General features: G+C 37.2%; 2 long non-coding RNA genes across 6 annotated transcripts; one reads left to right on the forward strand and one right to left on the reverse strand.

Moving 5' to 3' along the window:
- Window positions 1–2,780: 2,780 nt before the first annotated feature.
- On the forward strand, window positions 2,781–11,853 carry LOC108129393 (uncharacterized). Of its 3 annotated transcripts, XR_011443258.1 has the most exons (4): window positions 2,797–2,918; window positions 10,182–10,297; window positions 10,998–11,510; window positions 11,564–11,853. It is a non-coding gene; the product is annotated as an uncharacterized lncRNA (long non-coding RNA). The 3 variants fall into 3 exon arrangements; XR_011443257.1 differs by lacking the exon at window positions 10,182–10,297 and having other exon boundaries at window positions 2,781–2,918; window positions 11,564–11,846; XR_011443259.1 differs by lacking the exons at window positions 2,797–2,918; window positions 10,182–10,297 and adding an exon at window positions 8,013–8,138 and having other exon boundaries at window positions 11,564–11,849.
- Window positions 3,340–10,105, reverse strand: LOC108129394 (uncharacterized). 3 transcript variants are annotated; one of them, XR_011443255.1, is made up of 6 exons: window positions 8,229–10,105; window positions 7,787–8,122; window positions 7,266–7,626; window positions 7,097–7,199; window positions 4,144–4,346; window positions 3,340–4,077 (listed from the first exon to the last, which is right to left on the reverse strand). It is a non-coding gene; the product is annotated as an uncharacterized lncRNA (long non-coding RNA). The 3 variants fall into 3 exon arrangements; XR_011443254.1 differs by having other exon boundaries at window positions 7,266–8,122; XR_011443256.1 differs by lacking the exons at window positions 3,340–4,077; window positions 4,144–4,346 and adding an exon at window positions 6,045–7,019 and having other exon boundaries at window positions 7,266–8,122.
- Window positions 11,854–17,184: the final 5,331 nt, after the last annotated feature.

Raw genomic sequence — 17,184 nt, forward strand, 5'->3', positions numbered from 1 at the left:
GACATCCGTTCACCTTGATAGTCTGTTGGGAAGGAACTCTTATCCCCTGGTATGCTAGGAGTTGTAATTTTTGTTGTGCTGTGTCTAGTGTTATTGTTGTTGCAACTTCGCGTGACTCTGGCCCTTGGCCAGGCTCTGGACATTAGCGGACCCCATAGTTTCTCGTTCTTTGTTTTTGCCTCGTTTTATTGCTGGTCTGTTTCATTTCATTTCATTTATTTTGCTGTTGTTTTTTGCCACAGCACGCATTTCACAATTTTCATCATAGACACCCACACGCCCCCACCCCCCCTCCTTACACGCACACACACACAAGCACACGGATATACTGACAGTTGGTAGGTGAGCTTAACTGTTATTGCTTTAGTGTAGCTGGTATGATTTCATTTTCATGCTTAGTTCGGACAACATGGCGTATGAGTAATGCACATGGCAGGTACATGAACAATTTCGGTATTTAAGGTATATCCAAGACACACTATTTTCGCATTCTTATGGGTTGTGTGACACTCTGAGCCGTAAATTTGAAACGTCTTTTCTGAAGACAACAGCAGCCGCCAGTGAAACGCCTGGGAAAACTCCTTGAGCGACTGACATTGCCACGAGACTCAAGAATCAAATACATGGAGAGAAATTGATACAAAATTGTAGAAAAAATAATTAAAATTCAAAAAGGGAATTTATAGTATTAAATGATAACTTTTGATGCAACTATAACTAAGAATTTTTGAAGTAAAAATATTATAAATATTTTAGATATACAATCCATGGCTCCCCTCCTTGCCACGCCTATTCAAACAACTTGAGGGGAAAATAGAAACAAAAATGGAAATAAAACATTAAGCTCAAGAGTCTAACAACTAACTTTTGACATCTGAAATGGCAGCTGCGCCCCCTCTATCCTCTACTACTATCGCCTAGATCCCAATCCCCCAAACCTGCAACTTGCAACCCGCTTGGCTCTGCCGGCAGCGCAGTTTGTTGATTTTGTTGCTAACGTTGCTCTGCCTCTGTTGCTTACTGCCTTTTGGCTTATATTCCTATTTGTATCCTTCTCAGGATAATGAAAAGGGTGGTTTGGGGCTGGCTTCACTTTCACTTGATTTTTACTTTAGAGCAGAGCAATTCTCCTGTGCCCTGGACTTTGGTATTTTTTTCCTTTTTTGCACGATTACGGCACGATATTTGCCATAGAATTGGAATTGGCTAAAACCGCCGCTGCCATTGGCGCTGGCTTTTCCGCACGCACACACACACGCACACGCTCAGCGTTCAACGTTCAACGTTCAACGCTCACACACACGGAGGCACAGACAGACAGACAGAATCGAGACGAGGAGCGCGCGCGCTGGGCCCTGACGTGCCTCTCGGAGTGTTTGTCCAAAACTAACGGCTGCGTTGCTCCGGAGTCCAGACCCGGAGTCCCGCATACTCGCCTTCGTGGGGGCGGCGCCACAGCGAGTCGCTGGCAGCGACGGTGGCAGCAGCTGCGACGCCAACTGCTCTGCCGACTGGGGCGCAACTTCGGTCAAGTAACGAAGCTTGGCATCCATCGTCAAGGATTCGCGTGTGCGCGCTCTGAGAGTAGATGAGAGAGAGAGAGAAAGCCAGAGATGCGAAAGGACTCGCAAGCTCAACATTTGTTGGCACAACCAATCTGCACTGCTTGCAAGTCCTACTCAAATAGAGTCGCTCCCATGAAAATTGAGTATACGCACTGTTAGCCGACATCACTAGTTTTGGCGCCAAAGGCTTAAAAAAAAAGGTTATTCAAATAATTACAAATAAATAGTCTTATTTCCATTTTTTTAAAATATTAATTAATAAAATAAATTACCAGTAGTTTATTTTTAATAGAATTATTTGTATTATAGTGTAGACTTGCCCTTATTTGTATGCTACATTTCATTTAGCAGCTTTTAGTCAATACAACAACCAGTGATTTCCGCGCTCCTCGCTTCACCACTCAACTTTACCTCTCAACTTTTACAATTAAATAATTAAAGCTAAAATTAATAAAGAAGGAAAATAATAAATTTTAAATTACAAAATTGTAAATATAAAATTGTATACTTTGTAAATTAGCGGTTACTTGATAAATTGTATAAAATTGTAAAATTTAATGTAGATATTATCTACTAGATGAATGTGTCATCACAACATACTTTTGTTAGTTTTTGTTTTGTCTCGTATATTATTTATTTTGAATTTCACAAAATTTACATTCCGACAATTTAAAATTTTAAAGTATAATACGCATAATTTTAACTGTTCCATAACCTATAGGCTTCACTGAACCAAAGTCCAGAACAAACATAGTTTCCTTCCCACACTGATGGATACTGATCCACGTTACACCTAAGAGAAGAAATTGATTAAGTTTTGCTATTGATATATTTGTACCACCTAACATTAAAAATAGCAATTATCAGTTACCATATCCTTGGAATACGCGTCCAATTTCATATCCTTGGAATCTCCGATTTTATACATTTATTTTTGTGATCTATAACTTTTCCCCAAACATTTGAATTGATTTAAATTGATTTTTAACTATTGAAATCAGTAGATTGAAATCATTACACCATCTTTTAGTTTTGGATTTAACAAAAAGCTCGAAGTCATTGAATTTATTATAGTTAGTTAAACAATATGTTCGTCTATTAAATGGAAGTTTTTAGTGGAGCCTAAAGGTTATGGAGCAGTTGAAATTATGCGTGGAGACTTTTTTCTGTCACCCTGTGATATGAGCGAGCGATCATTGTTGATCGATTACATTACTATCGAAAGCTACTCACCACTAACACCGTCATTTTGGTTGACAAATTTTATTTTATATATAAAAACAGCTAATTTAAATTGAAAAAAAAAGGATTCTGGACATTCTGGATTCTGAAAAAGGACAGGATTCTGTCATGGTAAGTAAGATTCATGTGTATATTTAAGTAATGTGAGGAGATGTAGACAGACGCCAAGACAGGTGACATGGGGCAAAGTCAAGAAAGGGGGGCTGATGGGGTCCGAAAGCGGTGAAATAGATTATATGTACAAATGTGTGAACTATTGCATGAAAATTTCATTCTATATGTACAATGTACGAATTCGATTATAAGATAAATAATGATTGACTGAGTTTACCACCAAGGCAATTGAGACCTCTAAATGTTTGTACCTTTGTACCTTTTTGTTTCAAAGCCTCTAAAATTTTAACTTATCAGTGCAATGAATAAATAGAAAATAGGTTATTATAGGTATAAATGGGTTCTTAAAATCAGAAAAAGGTTTTATAAACCAAATAGGGGCAGTTCCGAAGACTGGTCAAGCAGGAGCTGGGTTGAATGATGTATATTATTTATATATTTTTATAATATCTATAATATTTTCGCTTTTTAGAAAATGTTAACAATTGTTTACGAATGTTTACAACAATTACAATTAGGATATATGTATGTATTTATGTACGTTTTCGACCCTCAATTTTATTGTTATTGCTAGTTCAATTTTATAAAGAAACAATATAATTTTCTTGTTTATAAACTTGATAGAAAGATACATTAACTATCTTTAAACGAAAATGTGTCGCGTTAAAATATTCCGTTAAAATATTCAATCCTTTTTCCAGTGCATTTTTCCCCATTTTTTGCAACAGGCCCAATTGTTTGTCTCGTTTACTTCAGATGGCAACTCCATATATGTTTTATGCATGTAATAAGATCATTTTGGATAAAAAAAAAACAATGTTAGTTTTTGTATTTTGTTTAGAAAAGTGTAAACTTTACCTGTTGAGCCGCTTTGATGATATTACTTTAATGCCTCATCTCTAGACGGGAAGGGTTTTACATAGTCCAGCTTTAGGCTATGAAAGGGCGAAAATGTATGGGTATGATAATATGAGCCCAATCTACGGCCATATCTTTGCCAATTTGAATCTGATTCTTAGGCGGAATGCATTAAATGATTTGTAGATCGATTTTTAATAAAATTTTTCGGGGTACTCCTTCAAAATAGCTAAAATGTATGGATATCACTGGAAAGACCATATCCTTCCAATTTGAATCCGATTCTTAGGTATAGTGCCTTAAACGATATCAACGAAAAACAATATTATTCTTTGTATTTTGTTAAAAAAAAAGTTAACTTTACCTCTAGTCCAGCTTTAGGCTGGTATTCTGATTTAGATATACTTGGCATACAGGAGAACTGTTTGTATCTGTTTTTACGCAAATGAGACTCTCGGCTTCAAAGCTGTGGACTTCAAACTCCACACATCCTTTTTTATACCATTGCAGAGGGTGTTATAAATTTGGTTAATGGTGTTCAAGGCAGTAAAGGAGATATGTCCGACCCTTTAAAGTATATATATATATTGCCAAATATATTCTTATTCTTATTCGCAAAAAAATGAAAATGAAAAGCTTAGATAATAATACAAAAAATAATGGCTACGTAGGTTAGAACGGATGTCAGCTTTTTTTAAAGAAAACCCGACACACTTAGAACGTCTTCGGTTTCTTGGGATACCCTAAAAAGGTCGTGCTGTGCATATGTCGAACTACAATGGCTAAGGAACACAGAACTAAAGTTTCTTGTCTTATTTGGAATGTTAAAATATAAGCGTGTTAGTAAATGCTGGCAAAAGTTAAGATGTTCTTTTGTACAGATTTTATGCGGTCCTGATGTACTCCATATTGGGGAGCATCGGACCGTCCAGTATCCGACGGACCAAAGAAATTAATAAGGTTTTAATTATGTAGGGGTCATTAAATTCTTTTGACCACCTTTTAATAAAACCAAGGACATCTTTAGCCCTATTAACCATTATGGAAATATGGTCGGCAAGTTTAAGTTTAATGTCTAATAGGACACCGAGATCATTAACCTGGGTTAATTTTTCTAAGGTAATCCCCATATAACATAAAAAATTCTATGGGCCGGGGGCTTGATTCCTTCCTGCAAGAATGATGGTAATGAAAGAAGTTTTTTAATGTGTTCCTCAGGAGTAGAGTAGTCTGTGCTGCTAGGAATTTGGGTGTCGTTTAGTAAAATATCTGAAAAATATTATTTCCATTTTTCCTTGACCCCTTGAAAATGGGGTTTTCCCCTTAGAGCCCACTGTGATGGCTATATCTTCCCTAATTCTCATCCGATTCTCAAGCGGGGTACCTCAAACAATTTCTAGTTCGAATCCCCACCATTCTGCATCCAAATCCTGAGACCAAATATTTTTCAGATTTTTTGTCCATTTTCCCTGATGGGATCCCTTGAAAATGGGGTTTTCCCCTATAGGGCCCACTGTGATGGCTGTATCTTCTCCAATTCTCATCCGATTCTCAAGCGGAGTACCTTAAACGATTTCTGGATTAATTCTCCACCATTCTCCATCAAAATCATGAGACAAAATATGTTTCAGATTTTTTGTTCATTTTTCCTGATGGGATTCCTTGAAAATGGGGTTTTCCCCTATAGGGCCCACTGTGATGGCTGTATCTTCTCCAATTCTCATCCGATTCTCAAGCGGAGTACCTTAAACGATTTCTGGATTAATTCTCCACCATTCTCCATCAAAATCATGAGACAAAATATGTTTCAGATTTTTTGTCTATTTTTCCTGATGGGATCCCTTGAATATGGGGTTTTCCCTTTAGGGCCCACTGTGATGGCTGTATCTTCTCCAATTCTCATCCGATTCTCAAGCGGAGTACCTTAAACGATTTCTGGATCAATTCTCCATCATTCTTCATCAAAATCCTGAGACAAAATATTTTGTCAGATTTGTTGTCCATTTTCCTGATGGGATTCCTTGAAAATGGGGTTTTCCCCTTAGGGCCCACTGTGATGGCTATATCTTCCCCAATTCTCATCCAATTCTCAAGCGGAGTACCTCAAACAATTTCTAGTTCAATTCCCCACCATTCTGCATCAAAATCATGAGACAAAATATGTTTCAGATTTTTTGTCCATTTTTTCTGATGGGATCCCTTGAATATGGGGTTTTCCCCTTAGGGCCCACTGTGATGGCTGTATCTTCTCCAATTCTCATCCGATTCTCAAGCGGAGTACCTTAAACGATTTCTGGATCAATTCTCCATCATTCTTTATCAAAATCCTGAGACAAAATATTTTGTCAGATTTGTTGTCCATTTTCCTGATGGGATTCCTTGAAAATGGGGTTTTCCCCCTAGGGCCCACTGTGATGGCTATATCTTCTCTAATTCTCATCCGATTCTCAAGCGGAGTACCACAAACAATTTCTAGTTCGATTCCCCACCATTCTGCATCAAAATCCTGAGACAAAATATTTTTCAGATTTTTGGTCCATTTTTCCTGATGGGATCCCTTGAAAATGGAGTTTTCCACTTAGGGCCCACTGTGATGGCTATATCTTCCCTAATTCTCATCCGATTCTCAAGCGGAGTACCTCAAACAATTTCTAGTTCGATTCCCCACCATTCTGCATCCAAATCCTGAGACAAAATATTCCCTTGGATCCCTTGAAAATGGGGTTTTCCCCTATAGGGCCCACTGGGATGGCTGAGGACGCCGTACATTATTATGGGTCTGTCTATAGCAGTGAAGAGCCAGCTTTTGATGTGCCTAGTGTAGATTAGCAATTAATCAATAAATCTCACCAAGTAGCCATCTTCCCCAAGGGAGTCAGAGCGTTAGTTATGGTGCTTATGAGAACTTTGTTGAAATCCCCTTCTATGTTCAGGAAGGCCACAAGGGCATATATTTAAAAAAATGGCTAAAACTCAAAACTTCGATAATAAATACTTTGTGATTTTTTAAATAAAAATCATGACAATAATCATTATTTACGGTCCCAGGATTTGACTCGCTTCCTTTTTCGTCGAGGATGATTGTATCTTACCCAATCATACTCGTTTCAGTTTTCTGGTGTCCAGTATAGATTCTAGATGAGTGTTTGCTTGAGTCTTTTTGCCCTTATCTCTTCCTATTCTATGGCAGCAGCAGTACAAAGGCCGATACTAATGCAAAGTGCTTTGCACTTTTTACAGCTTAATAAGAAGTAAAAAGTGATCCGTTTTGAAATATATCCAATGAACAGAAAATCATTTTTATGCAAGAGACTCACCTTTTTATATAAAATTTATCACTGTTTTTTGTCAAGTGGGGTCCAGTCGTTTTCCCGTCACATCCCGTATTTGGATTAAAACAATATGCCCAAAGCTCATGTTCTTAAAAATTTAATGATTAAAAAAATGATGATTTTTTACGAAAATATAAATAAAATACATACTTACTGGTTTCGTGGTTTTGTTTTGTTTCGATTTCTTCTTATATTTTCTTTTCTTTCAAAAGATTCTTAAATTCTATGTGGCTTTGTCGCTGGCAAAAACAAAACTGAGTGTTTTGTTAAAATCTTATCAGAATTTTTTGTAGAACTCAACCTTCCTTTCTTCAGTCCACATTCGCATTACAAAGTGTTAATACACCCTCAGACACTTCTTATCAATCAAAAGTGACGGACACTGCAGCGATTAGTAATTTTGCAGAGGGGTATACACTTTAGTGAACACAAGTGTACACATTAGTACACTTTTGCAGAGGGTATTATAATTTTGGTCAAAATTGTGCAACGCAGTGAAGTAGACATCTCCGGTCCTATGAAGTATATATATTTTTAAATCACAATCACCTCCTGAGTTTATATGAGCATGTCCGTCCGTCCGTCTGTCAGTTTCACAAAAATCATGACATAATTATTATTTCCGGTCCCTGGATTTGACTTGCTTCCTTTTTCGTTGAGGGTGATTCATCTTACCCAATCATGCTCGATGTAGTTGTCTGGTGCCCAGTATAGATTGGAGTTAAGTGTTTGCTCGAGTCTTCTTGCTAATGCATATACTTAATGCAGAACTTTCAAAATATTCTTAAATTCTATGTGGTTTTGTCGCTGGCAAAAATAAAACTGAGTGTTTCATTAAAATCTTATCAGTAGGATGAGAGCTTTTTTTGTGGAACTCAACCGTACTTTCTTTAGTCCACATTCGCATTGCAAAGTGATAACACAATTGGATGCACCCTAAGTCGGTTTTGCTTTCGACTAACGACACTTCTTATCAATTAAAAGTCACGGACACTGCAGCGGAATGATTCACTGTAAATTATTGATGGTATATATATTAAATAAAATAAAAATCCTAAAAACTGTATATGTTCGTATACGAGTACATCGTAATATAAGTACTATTCGGGATACTTACATATATAAATTACTAGCAGTACCCTGCCACGTTTCGCTGTGGCATATTGTTGTTGCACGCATAAAAAATAAGTCAAACAAAAAAGAATAATTTTCAAATTAATTAAATTCTGTAATACTTGTGGGTATACAATATTCTTTGTTTCTCCTCCTTAATCATTCATTATTATTTCTGTATTTTAGTATATAGGTTGCTCTTCACTCAAGCACCTTGTGATACACGACATTTTTTTTTTTATTATCAGGCGCAAAAACAAACAACGCAGATGGTTTTCCGACCCGTGAACATGCCACGTATAATTGACCATGGGAAAAACATGAATGTTCTAGATTTAAACCACAAACTTTTAAGGATTGGGCTTGTAATTTGTTGATTGTCATGGCAAATGCAAGACGTATCGGAAATTGAAGTCTTTTAAATTCAAACGGCATATCGGTTGGGATCATCGGGATCCTCGGAATTAGAACTTCCTCACCTTTGAATTTTCCTATCATTATCGTAGCGTAAATTACATTGTTCATCAATTTACTAACCACCAAACGCGTACCGTTGCACAGTTTTGGTTGGTTTATGTTTCGAAGCATGATTACTACGGAGCCAACCTTTAGGCGTAAATTGTGCGGTGGTAAGCCAGGCACGTCCAAAGAGTTTAAAAATTCAATTGGATAGTTGGTGGCTTCATCTTCATTTGTGACGCAGTCAATAGATTTGAATGAATGCATTGTTCCAATGACCTTATTTTGAATTATGTAGTTCAGGTCATCTACATCTTTATTCTTAGCCGCTAAAATTGCTCGCTCACTCAACCATTCATTATTTTTGTAGTTAGAAATAATATTTGGAAATACATTGTTGATAAGTTCGTCTTTTGATGAGACAAAATTACAAAAATTATTTGGAAATGATATTAATCCGCTCGATTCATCGACAGGTACTTGACCATTACCGATAGTCAGAAATTGCTCCGAGAAATCTTCAGCAGATGTATCATTAAGCAATGTAACTCTCATGTTTGTTATCAGCTGCAGTTTCTTCACATAGCGCCATAGATTTGACGATTTGAGGCAAGCGTTTATTTCGTCGGCAGCCGCAGATCTTGGAATTACTGGCAACTTCACTTTATCATTAACGCAGCATAATCCAGGCGTTTCTCCGGAAAACTTTAATGCACCACAATACTCGCAAACAACGTCCATTTGCCCAATGCAAACGCTAGGATGCAAGCTGTAATCATTGCTGCAATCGTATCGAAACGCAGCTCGATTCAAATCAGCTAAAATTTTTCGTCGCAAATTAAAATCTATTTGAGAAGCACGAAGTCGAGCCTTACTATTGCGGCTCTGTTCACGTGCAATTTCTCGTTCTTCTTCAGTCCTTTCATATGCAGTATTTTGTATTCTTCTTGCATTACGGCTTTGTCGGGAAAGATTCGATCGTCTTGGTCGCGGCATTATTAATTAAACTTCACTTCACTTCAATCCACTTGTTAATTATTTATTTAATAGAAATAGTTTTAATATTGATTTCTTACAAATATCAATAGAGAGTGCAGAGGCTCTAGTGGTGCTTCAAGTTGAGGCAATTTCACTTTCCCGGAAGCGCAACACAATCTTTTTGGTTCGTTGTTAAATTTGAGAGCCTGACTATGAATTTGACTTCGTTTGTAACTGACATTTTGACATTTGACATTTTCTTCTTAGCTGTCTGCCTAAATAAAAAAGTATGGGCCAGGGAGGAACGCTGTCGAACGGGACAAAAAGTATCCTATGTCCTTCTCCTGGCTCTAAGCTACCTCCCTACCAATTTTCACTCAAATCTGTTCTTCCGTTCTTGATTTATAAGTGTTGTAACATAAAACACGTTGTTCTTTTATATATATAGATTAATTTATATTATATATAGAAAATTAAATTTTTTATTAATTGTTTTATATTTGTGTACGTTTTTTTTAAGACTCACAAATGAAAGTCTGGAGAATGGCGAAAAATATTTCTCATCACTTTGATTTTCTGGAACGAATTGGCTTGCTACAGGCCTGATAAACAGGAAATTACTTAAATATGATAATGGTAAAGTTTCCTGATACTGCAATTTCATAAGGGGACTTTTTCTATTTATATGAGGCTCTTTAAAACATAACGCTATCTTTTACACCTATTTAATAGATTAAATAACTTATAAGAAATCAATAAATAATTTTTTTTTAGGTATTTCGAACAAAGACCGGCTTTAAAGACGCAATGGTAATGCTTTCCCTGAGGCTCAAATTTTCATTCCCATATCAGCTCAGTGGAAAACGGTTATATAAATCGATTAAAGTAGATTTTCGGCTCAAGAATCCGACAGAAAGAGCCAATTTCCTAAGCTGGGGCTTAAATTGTCACTCCCATACATTTCTTTATCAAAAGAAAAATTTTTAAAAAAATTTACAAGAAAATTTGTTCTTCGATTTTGATTCCGATCGATGGAAAATTAAACTAAAAGTCATATAAGTTAATTCGCTCAAGAATCGAATGATTTTTAGCAAATATATGGCCATTCCTTCAAAATGGCGAAAATGTATGGATATCACAATATGAGTAACTGGAAAGACCGTATCTCTGCCAATTTGAATCAGATTCTTAGCCGGAGTGCCTTAAACGATTTGTAGATCGATTCTTCATCGATGTGTTTTAAAGGAGTCCCTTTTAAAAATCGATCTTAAATTTATATTTATTTTTTCAATACAGATACATATACGTATATATGCAGTAACATCTTTTTTTTTAGATGTCTCTACTCATCTTAGTCGTGTTGCTGGCCTACATTCCCGTCGCTCCCCAGGCAGAGTTACAATGCGGCTGTCGGACTCACAGAAGCACAGCTTTATGGAATATGAAAAGACATGCGGATTGTTCGCAATGTTCAGCGAATTTTACATGCCTGGCTCAGCTGGGTCTAAGCTCGTTGGATCTGTCACACACAGGATTGCAAAAAGTACCTGATCTCAACGATCCTGGATTTCGGATGATCGAGGAGCTCAACCTATCTGGAAATGAGATAACCCAGTTGGCTAACTGGAAATTCGGATCGATGGAGAAATTGGATTTCGTGAATATGAGTTGCAACAATTTGACGAGTCTGCCAAACAAAGAGCCTCTTTGCATCAAAATCGACTTGAGCTACAACCTATTGGAAAAGATGACTGATCTCGTGCCCTTAGTGAAGACGAAGGCAATTTTGAATGGCAACTCCTGGCGGTGCATGTGCAACAATAGTCTTGTGAAACACATGTACAAAGTGGTTCGTTAAAAATTATTATCAATGTAACACATACTCTCAATGCACTATTTTAGTTTCCCAGTTTCCTGGACAACAACATTGTGTGCAAGAAGGACGACTTCGATAAACTACAACCATTTGCGATGCAGTGTCATGAGATAATTAATGATAATCATGAGAATTCGGGTCGTAAAAGTTTCTATATTGGATGTATCATACTTTTTGTTTCGGTTGCTCTATTTTTTGTTTGCTTCCTAAAAAAATTTGTGCTTTTTAGATGAGTATTCTTTCGATGTATAAGTATTATTGCGAAAAACAACAGTATACTCATTTTCTTTAAATTACTTTATATTTCTTAAAATTAATTTCGAAAATACTGCATTTTTTATGTATTAAAAATTGTTTGATAAAAAAACATTTGAATATTTTAATAAAATGTCTCATACCTTTAGTATTATAGACATAAGTCTACGTATATTACAAGAATATTATATTACAGACGTATATTCTTAGACTGTATATTACGTCTAAGGTGCTGCATATTTTTAGGCATTATTTCAGACCGTGTTCAGAGTGAACCACCCTGTTTGATGGCAAACTTTGTCGAGTCGGAGCATAAAAGCTGCACGGCTGAGCTTTCAGTTTTATGTACAACGCACATAACATGCCCCAGATTCCATTTGATGATTTCTGAGGAGCTGCACTTGAAACTGGGTCAAGTCAGCCACGTCCTAGCCTTTTTTCTCTGTGTTTTGCCCTTGGCAGAGTGTCCTTGATGTTGAACAAACTGTTGGCAAGATGAAAGAACAACCCATATTGTTAGCCAAAACAATAGAAATATAATAAATAAATAGTTTGTTGTTAGAAATTATTACTTTGGGGTGGAATTTGCACTTATATATATATAAATAATATTAAATGGAAAGTATTAAAGCTATTTTGCGGACCTAATGTTTAATCCGAAAGGGGATAATAAATTAAAATATTGCTTTTTTATTTTAAAGATAAATTTTAAAATAAAATTAAAAAATAATTTTCAATTAGAATTGGACTAGGATGTAATTTAAATCGGAACGACCTTCTTATTAATTTTATTTAAAACATAATTTGGAATTAAATTTTTATGTTTATTTTTTGAAAACTGATTAGTTTATTATCGTAGTCTCCCATTTGTTTTAACAATTCTATTATTTTTACTCTTTACAACATATGCCGGATATATAAACCATTTGGTGTCAAGGATATTTCTGCAACTGCTTGTTTGACTTGGCCATATCCCTGACACACATCGAAGGCATTTCCTAAAAAATTGGGAAGTAGGTCAGTAAGTGACGTGGCCAGTTGACCCATTTGTGCACAGAAAATTGCAAACTTCGCCAGGCTCGTGGCTTACCGCGTCCACTCTGACCTGGTTTTATTTCGAATTAAGGTTTCGGTATAATTTTTGAGACGAGGGTTAGTTTTTTCCAACGGGGGTTGTGTGTTTATATGATTGAACTTTTCTGGCAAGTAACAAAGTCAACAGTTTGGCTCTGACAGCTGGTTGCAGCCTCTGCCTCAGCATCTACCGTTGCTGGTTGCAACTCTCACCTCCCAGGCCCCCGCCAATCGCTTCATCACGGCCCAGCCCAATTTTATTCGAAGCATTTATTTGTCTATTGCTCTGGGTATCGGTGTTTGTCTAATGCCCATATTTGTGTCTTGTCCAAACAAAAGTCTTGCATCCGAGCAGCAAAACAATGAAAACTGTTGTCTGTTTTCCGCCAGAATTTATGACCCAATGTCAACAGCACGCACAGCCTTAGCCCTACACTGGAATTAATTTCTACCAACCATATGGTTTTCTATAAAATTCAGAGTTTTCAATAAAATATTATAAATACTTGATTTTTTCAGGTGTATACCCCAACTCCTTCATTCCTGGCATCGGCAATTGAATCGTCCATTGGTGAAATCAGCCTGGCCAAGGAAAGTTGCTGTCAGGTGGCCGCTTCTTGACCCCAAGTCATCGAGTTGGGTTGGCCAGCCACTCCAGCTCCCAGCTCCCCAACTCCAATCCTCCAAGCTAAAAAAACTCCCAAGCTCCAAACTCCAGGTTCCAAGATCCCAACTCTACAAGAGATGAGGTGGAACCGGTTGTCAAAACTCTGAACGTCCGACCCGATGCTTTTTTGTCATTCACATGTCCAGACTGCACATGACATAAATTTGTATCTGCAGCTGATTGTGATTCGTGTAATGGCATGTATCTTGTATCTGCGCTCATCTTTGTCTACAATTTATGCTTCCTGCTGGCAGCTAGCCCCAGCTCTACTTAGGAGTATACTATATGTATATCCCACTTTCATGTCCGTGCTGACATGTTCACATCAATCACACGACCCTGTTGGCCGCTGGTAACTTGATTTCCCATTTCATACACTATACCCTCGTATCTTTATGTTTGTCTATCTGCCAGATACACTCTGGCATACAGGTAAACATTCTAATGATCCAAGCACGCAACTCCAAATGTCAAGGTTTTGGATCTAGACTCGGAGTAGGAGTCCAAGTCGAAGTTAGCTGGAGTAGAGTCAAGGGCGATTTTCCGCCATCCACCATCCGATTTGCGTTTTGGGGTTCTCGATGTGTGTTTTTCTCTGTTTGGCCAGCCAGCTGACATTTTTTTGATGGACATCTCGACGCGGCGTCGGTGGCATGTCCACATCAACATCCATGTCCATGGACATTGGACAACTATATGGCCAGGCTCCGTGTCCGTGTTGATGTTACAAGTCATGACAGCAAATTTGCCAGAGTTGACATGTGCCCCCAGTTGGCTAGTTGGGGGTGAAACGAAGCGATTCTAATTAGTGAGAAGTCGCAAAGTAGGGTTGTTGGATCGACAAGATTATGGATCTGAAAAAAAGAGGGTGATTCTATTGAAATATTTGTTGATACATATGTTTTTATTTGTTGGTTCTAATTGTCTTAAATCTATTCCCTCCCTTTCAATTCAAAGATTTATATTTAATTTTGATTTATTAATTTTTTATAATGGTTTTTTGACTTTCTATTAACATGTATGCAAAATGTTTTAATTCTAAGTTCTCCCTTCCAATCGTAATATTTCTTCAAAATTATATGTATTTAAAAAAGAAACACTTTATAAGAAAAAACCTTAGAGGCTGTTAAAATATATATGAAGCACCATTTTAGGATTCTAAGCTATAGTCATGTTTGTATAATGATTTTAGACTCAATATTGTCATATCTGGAGAATGATTCATAAAAAAAATATTGTATAATATTTATCCCCAGATATTTAATTTAATTTTTAGTTTCACAAGACTACATTTTTTTCGCCTACATAGGCTGGCATATTTCACAAGCTGTTTTTTGCACCCCATTTAAATCGGATATGGTCATTTAATAGCCCTCGGAATCAGTATCTTGTTAATTTGCATTCAGCTTGCACTTTCTCCATGCATCTTCATCGCCGTTGGACATCCCATCCAGTGGATATACTGGTATGGCCCTCATCTTTTCGGCCGATCGGGGTAATTTCAAGTTGATTTCATACCCAACAAAGGCCGATCATTGTGGGACCTATGTAAATACCTTTGGCTATACCTAGGCATCAGCGTAATTGAATGGAACGGTATGGAATGACATACATATTTTCAAAATCCGGTTTCGAAGGCAATCCAATCAAATCCACACACATACACAAATACTTACACATTCGTAATTCCGCATATCTACGGGTATAAGCTGTTGATAAAGGAGGGAATAAAAAAAATAAAGATACGATATAAAAGCGCGGCGGCGCCCTACCAAATGCAGCTGAAAACTCACAAAAAAAGAGAGGGTAAAATAAAATAATACACTGTCTCATTACAACTTTACAAAGAAATCCAAAAATCCGGTTTAATTTTCATAAAATTCCAATAAAATCACCAATCTGTAAAAGGGGGCGTGGAATAAGGGGCGGGAGGGCAGACACACAGGACAGAGCCAGAATAAGAGAAGGAAGAACTCAAGTGCAACAGCTGCTGAGAACTTTTGCAGGCCATTCCAATTGGCCCGAGTCCAATCAGAATCGAGGCCGCTGTTAGTTAACAGAGCCGAAACAGTGCTGCCGTATCGCGACAGAGAGCGGAAAGAGAGAATTTTCCAAACAGTGTATTGCCTTGGTTGACCTATTTTCCAGCTTGGGTAATGTGTCAATGCGCCTGTATGCGTGTGCCAGTGAGTGAGTGTGTGCATGTTTTTGTGTATCTGAGTATTTGAGTATCTGAGTATCTCCATCTCATTCCATCTAACGCCTATGCTTTGTTTTGGTTTTGGTTTTGCCTTTTGCGTTTTTTTTTCCTTCTTCGTTAGCTAGCTGGCTGGTTTTGTAACTCACGGATTGCATTCAACTTCACTTGATGCTGTTGTTGCTATTGTTATTGTTATTGTTTTTGCTATTGGTGTTGTTTTCTTTTCGTAACTGCGTATTTGTTGTAGCTCTAGTAACGCTCTGTTGATTCGTCTTGTTTTTGTTATTACTGACTGACTGCCTGGCTCTGCTGCCTTGGAATTTTCACTAGAGAAATGATTAATTGAATTTGTCAGATACTTCATCTTTGCACTTGGCCGACACTTTCCTCCCGCTGCTGCTTCATCTTCTTTGCATTTCACATACATATTTTCGTATGTTTTCCCTTCCCCCATGGGCCTAATCAGTTTTTGGGGAAAGATAAGCTCCTCCGTTCAACATTTCCGCTTTATCTAGCAAGGTCTTGTCCTCGATTTTGGCTTTTTAGTTGATTTCACACTTAAGCCTTAGGTTTTTTTTGTTTGGAAAGGGAAACTTGTACTCGTACTCGTACATACAGCGCAGTAACAGCGCATAATTCTATGACGTTTCAAAAAATGCTGGCGGCATGAAAATCCCGGAAAATCCACCCCGAAACCATAGAAATAAAACGCAAAAACTCCAAAAACTGCAGAGAGAAAAAATTGTATGCTTCTCAACAAGTGGATTATTTATTTAAAATTGACAAATAATAAATAATATTGCTTAAATTATACAAAAGATACTATAAAAAGATACAAATAAGATGTTGTCTTTCCTAGCAATATAAAGTATGCTACACTTTTTTTAGAACTTCAGTAAGCAATAATTAACCGAAATAAAAGATTCTAATTTAATTCCATAATAATTAGCGAGTTTTTCTCACTGCCTCGGGAATAAAAACTACGCAAATCTTTTGCCCTGAAGCATTTGGATGGAATTGATGTTTATTGAAGTTGAAGATTGTAACGCCCATCGGATGAAAATCCCCCGTCCCACACCCCCGTTCGCCACCCCCTTCTCTAGTTGCTGTCGAAGAATGCCTACAGAGGTCATTCCAAAGGCAACAACAACGCCACCAGCAGCAGCATACATACAACGCACATAACATACAGGGCCTCTGAAATTGAAAAAAAAAAAAGAAAACGAAAAAGCAACAAACGTCGAATATCCATCCACAACATAGCAGCATGGAATCGAAGAGACGATGTAAACAAAATCGAGAATTTCAGAGCACATAACAGCTGTGAGCCAGCCAGGCCAGCCAGCCAGTTAGCCAGGCTCTCCCGCACAAACACACATATTATGTATACGTAACGTTGTTTTGCTTTTCCGAGCAGGTAGATGCTATAGAAACGGGCCTCTTGGCCTGTG

Source organism: Drosophila bipectinata, chromosome 3R (assembly GCF_030179905.1).
Source record: "Drosophila bipectinata strain 14024-0381.07 chromosome 3R, DbipHiC1v2, whole genome shotgun sequence".
NCBI lineage: Eukaryota > Metazoa > Arthropoda > Insecta > Diptera > Drosophilidae > Drosophila > Drosophila bipectinata.